We start from the raw sequence: 6218 nt of genomic DNA, 5'->3' as shown, positions 1-6218 counted from the left end.
TTTTTTTAAATTATTAAATGGACACACTAATTTAATAAAGTTAATATATTTGCCTGAAATCGTGGTACTATGATTCAGGATGTTTATTAGTATCAGAAAATAATACAATTATGATAATATTCATTATAATTACGGACACCATTTGTGCACATAGTATAAAGCAATGTATAGACGTAGTGCTGCTTGTAAATAAAATTACATTCCACCATTCATGTTTTGTGTACCTGGGTTAAGGTCTGGGTGACAATGTGCCAGGAATAATTGTAGATTTGTTCAGCTATAGACAGTGGGGTTGGGTAAAATGAAAATAAATTTGAGTTTTAAGATAATACAGCTAAGCATATTTAAATGCTGTTTGGTTGCCATGGTCACTGACTACAGCAGCAAAAATGTAGATTAATCCTAATGTTTGATTTTAATGTCATACAAAATCATAGATGGTAAGCTCTTTAAGGCAGGGCCCTCATTGCGTGTATTTAAATGTTTAGCTTACTTATTTTCATAAGTTTTATTTATAGTAAAGGAGAAGAAAGGGTAAAATCACTGGGGGGAGTTCTAATCCATAGTGTTACGATGTCCCATAGCAAAATCTTTTTAGTGGCCCATATCCCCTTAACCCTAGTGAAGATTTTTTGGTTGTGCACTTATACTGACTGTGGCTTAAGGTGGCCCCAACCCACATCTGCAGTTCTCACTTCCCTACATCAGTGCCTCAGTGATAGATGTAAGTGGTAGGGAAGGGGGGGTAGGCACAAGCAGGGGCGTTGGGTCCCCTATAGACATAATCCCTGCAAGTTTTGTCCCAACTCCTTTATCTCAGCCTCCTCATACCCTTAACAGAATTAATGGCAAGACTTTAGCTCCTAGTTAACCAGTCAAATACTAAAATGCAAGTAATAAGATACACAACATGGAATTTGCAGCTTGAAGGTTACAGCGTGCCATCATGACGTTATTGTTATAACTAAAGGAAAAATTAATTAATAAAGAACCAGCATATTTCACACTGTTGTACAGAACAGTACATGACAATTGACATACAAATTGCTGAGTGGTCATTTAGTTTATGGCTGTTCATAAGGAGAAAATAAACAAAGTTAGGTTCGATGTGAAAGTGATGATGAAATAGTTTTGCAAGGGAGCTGAGAGTTAATTGTTAATAGTTAATGTGTAGGCTTGGACAAAGCTGGCCATATGCACATATATGTTTACATGTTAATCTGTGCATGTATGCCGGCCTGCATACCCAACAACTTTGAGCACGGGAGCAGTTTTGCATATGAAACTGATCAGTTATTATTGTCTATAAAGGTTTATATTCATCTAGGTTGCTGAACTTTTTGAAAATCCAGTTAATTGAGAATTGTTTTTACTAGATACTATATATTATCATTAATGATTATTAATATATAGGGATGCACCAAATTCACTATTTTAGGATTCGGGGAAATCCCAAATCCTTTGTGAAAGATTTGGCCGAATAACAAACCAAATCTTAACCCTAATTTGCATATGTTAATTAGGGGAAAAAGGGGGAAATTAAACATTTTTTGACTTCCTTTTTTGTGTGATGAAAGGCCACATGATTTTTTGGATTCCAGTAGGAGTATATAAGCAAACACACCTCACCTATGGGGCTTGGAATGGTGCAGAGAGGTCGGGGAGCAGATAGACTGAAGGTAAATTGACCTACCACCCACCTATTGGACAATTGGTCAGCCTCAACCTGCCCAACCCACAGATTTCCGCCTGACCCACACATCACTTATGCAGACACAGATAACACGGCCAAATTATGTGGGACATGGTAGGAGCAACTACTAAAGATTACAATCCAAAAAAGCAGGTTACCGCATTTATTCTACACAGGGAATTACTAACACTAAGAATAGCAATGCACAAATAAACTGGGCCACATCTACTGTCTGAACAGTCTCCAAAATCTCAGTTTGGGACAAACTCACATCTTTAGAGGGTGCAGTATAAAGAGTAAAATAAACTGATACACACATATTATGAGCATGAGATCAATTTTCCCATCAATGCTGTGATTTATTTTCATTTTTTAGGAATCCAGTGTTTCCAAACTATTCAGAGATTACCCACAAAAAGGACTTCTATACAGTATGTGCAAAATGGAAGACACTGACACATCAGCTATCAGCATTGCAGCGGTTGTAACTCAACAACAGCTGAAGGGCCATTGGTCTGACAGTAATGCTACTAGTAATACAGTAATAAGGGATTTAAATGTCTCTTTTCACCAGTCCTGACATTACTAAAGATGGCAGTGAATATGTCTACTGTAGGTTTCAAACTAAAGGGAAATTCATATGCATAAATGTGGAATTTCTACACAATCTCTTCAATGAAAACAGAGCACAGATTCAGCAGGCCATATTGGACAATGTAACACAATGCAACACAGCGAGCCTCATTTATTGACAGTACAAAGTATAATATTTTTTTTAACCACAGTGTCTGCCACAGCTTGCACACTACGTGTAAGTAAGTGTGGTCATTAGCCCACACATAATGTTCAAGTTGCTACAAACATTTCACATTTATTGGGATATTGGGCGAGGGGCTATAGACAATTTTTACAAACTTTAGAAAACAAATGCTAAAGTACCATATGCAAAATGCCATACTAGTACAGTGTGCAGCCACCACCTCACCGTGCCATTTCAAGGACCCTGAGGTCACTACTCCCAGGGCACTGTGCACCTTGGGCTTTCATGGCACCAGCCCTTTGGCCAGACATTTACGATAGTCTAAAAGTCATGTTACACCTGATCATTCAGTTCAGTGGTGAAAGGGTGTACTTTTCTTTGTAAAGGCCTATTTGCAAACATGACGGCTAAAGGAAAATTTAAAAAAAAGCATTAGTCCTGGCCTGCCAGATTCATAGAGACATCCTTGGACAAGAAATATCCTTGGTAAAATGGCAAAGGCATTATTATACTGCCATAATTGCATGTTGTGGTAGGGATTTTCAATCAGTTGTTTTTAAACAGAATAAACTGGAAGAAATGTGAAAAACACTGCAAATTCTCTGTACCTTGCAAGTATAGCGGCTAACCTGCACTGCAGAAGCTCTCATAGGGAACAGGATGGTGCAGCAATGTATGGACACAAATAGCCAGATAAGCACTTCTGCTTGTACATAACCTTGCTCTGCATATTGATGTATTTGCACTTTGTTATTGAAGTCATGTGACTTCCCTTCTGTGGAAATGCTGGATCTCTGCACTAGTGTCATGTATATTAGCACTGCATCACACAATGGTAACAAAAGGGGAAACAATAGACTTCAGTGAGTACCGATGGCCCAATGTAAGTCTGCAGTGCCTACACAGTTTTTAGCATGTGTAAACTGGATATATTTTGGAGAATGGGTTGAAAAATGTTTTTACATTTGGGATCAGAAACTTCTCATTACACCACTACAATACAGTGAAGGAGACTGCATCATATCCTTGCTTTAGGCAGAGGTGTAACTAGAGGGGGGCGGGCCCTGGCGCGGGATGTGCAGCCCAGCCCCGCCCCCCTCCGTACGGCCGGAAACGGCTGCAGAACTGAGTGGTGCGCGAGCTGCCGGGGGGCCCCTGAGGGGGTGCGGGCCCTGGCCCGCTCACACCCCCCTGCTCCCCCGGTAGTTCCTCCACTGGCTTTAGGCAACGTTTCTTTTCACTTGACATAAGTTATTTGTATTCTCTGTATATCGTATTTATAAGAAAATATACATTTAATTATTGTGGGAGTTGCCATACTTCTCTGCCAAGAGAACATAAATTATTATGCATAGACTGCTGTAAAACACCTTTTCAAAAATGATTCTAAATGTTAAAGGGATTCTGTCATGGGAAAGCATGTTTTTTACCAAACGCATCAGTTAATGCCCTCCTTCAGCAGAATTCTGCATTGAAATCTGTTTTTCACAAGAGCAAACAGATTTTTTTTATATTTAATTGGCATGGGGCTAGACATGCTGACAATTTCCAAGGTGCCCTCAGTCATGAGACTTGTGCTCTCATAAAATTCAGTCACTCTTTACTGCAGATACATATCTGTAATATTCATGTTTCCTTATTATCCTTGTGTACATATCCATATGAGTGGCAGCTATCATAGTTGCTTTGGCAAAAGAATCTTACCCAAAGGCTGTTAAAAAATTAAACCCATCTGTATATGGTTAGTGGTGTAGTCATAATCAGCACTTTAATTTGTGTCACAGCATACTGTAACTTGGGTATTATGAAGAATAATCTACCCCCTGTAAAATATAAGCAGTTTCCGCGGACCGGTTCCCGCTGGCTTTGGGCCGGCCCGCACATCACTAGTTAACACTATGTATGCATATGCATGGTGTGAAGTTCTCTGAGTAATTGTGCCGCATGATACAACACAGGTATGGGACCTATTGTCCAGAAGGCTCAGGACCTGGGGCAGTAACTGGAGTGGTGCGGGCCCTGCTGCGGGACGTGCAGCTGGGCCCCCGCCCTCCTCAGTATCAGATTATCTGCCCCGAAATCGGCCGATGTCGCAGTGCGCGAGCTGCCGGGGGGCCCTGAGGGGGTGCAGGCCCTGGCCCAATTGCATAAGGGAACTTAAGGGAACTTTCTCTAATTTGAATCTCCATAATTTAAGTCTAAAAATAATTTAAACATTAAATAAACCCAATAAGATTGTTCTGCTTCCAATAAGGATTAATTACTGTATATGTTAGTTTGGACCAAGTATAAGGTAAATTTTTTAATATTACAGAGAAAAGGGAAATAATTTTTGAAAATTTGAATTATTTGATTAAAATGAAGTCTATGGGAGATGGCCTGGATAATGGGTTTCCGGGTAACTGATCCCATACCTGTACTTAAAGGGGACCTGTCACCCGAAAAAAATTATCCTAATCCTATTATATCACGTTAGTCAAGCAACATAAACTTTAATAATGCTATATTAATGATTTGAACATTGTTTCCTTTGGTCTGGGTATTCATAATTATAGTAAGCAGGCAGGAGCCATTTTGTGGACACTGTTATTAAGGCAAGCCTTGCATCATCTCAGAATCTTGTTTGTGCACCAGAATGGGGACCTGATGTCCATCCCCATGCACTGGTTACACAATTAAATGGTGAAGAGAACGGGGGATTGTGGGGAGTGCAGTGACATCTAGTTAGTGTTGAATAGAAAGTGAAAGTAATTGCCTGTCCTGCCATAGAGGCATAGAGGAGGGACAGGCAATATTTGATTGACAGCTGAGATTTTTAAATGAGTTTACAACCGCTTTGAATGCTTTAACAAAAAAAAAAAGAATTGGATCTCATTTTTAATTTGAAAAGGACTTTTATTATACAGCTTTTTATGTCTGGATGACAGCACCACTTTAAATGGACCGAGTGAACACAGTTTCAGATGTAACCTAACACATAGCACTACTTTTGTAACAATTAGATGTAGATTATGCTAAATATTATAGATGTTGTATTGTCCTATGGTGAAAATAGGGCTAAGGATGAGATTAATCCTTGACCTTGGGATCCACTAGGGCCTTGGCCCACCTGGAGATCCTCTGACAAGCCCGTCTGACTGACTAAACACACTGTGCATAAAAGTTAGGTGGTTGAATAAAAAGCGGAGGCTGTAACTATGGAGATATACAGTACAGGAAGATTGCATTAGGGGTGATTCAAAATAATTGAAAATACTGGTGTTTTTTTATGAGGCCTTTGGGGCAGTACACTCTGCCATCTCATTAATTCCTGTCACTTTGCATATGAGACAGGTTGGTCTGTGTTTGCCGTAGGCCTGGCTGATAAAAGCTGCTGACTTTGACTGGTGTATGGGGCCTGATTATGGCCCTTTTAAAACATTATCGTTGCCAAAAATCAGACAAATATTGATCAACAGGTTTAAAAATCCAATATCGCCCACCTCAATGTGAGTATATCAGGGAAACATCCACTCGTTTGGCATTGTCTTGGATATTTACATATATGGCCATTTTAAAGTAACAATAACCCCAAAAAATTAAAGAGTTTGAAAGACATGACAATATAATGTACTGTTGCTGTGCACTTATACAACTGGTGTTTTTGCTTCAGAAACACTACTAAAGTTTATATAAACAAGCTGTGTAGCCATGGGAGCAGCCATTCAAGCACAGGATATAAAGTAGATAGCAGATAAGTTTTGAAGAATCCCATTGTATACTACA

Source organism: Xenopus laevis, chromosome 7L (assembly GCF_017654675.1).
Source record: "Xenopus laevis strain J_2021 chromosome 7L, Xenopus_laevis_v10.1, whole genome shotgun sequence".
In the NCBI taxonomy this organism is placed as follows: domain Eukaryota; kingdom Metazoa; phylum Chordata; class Amphibia; order Anura; family Pipidae; genus Xenopus; species Xenopus laevis.
The sequence above is the reverse complement of the archived record's forward strand: the minus strand, read 5'-3'. Positions refer to the sequence as shown.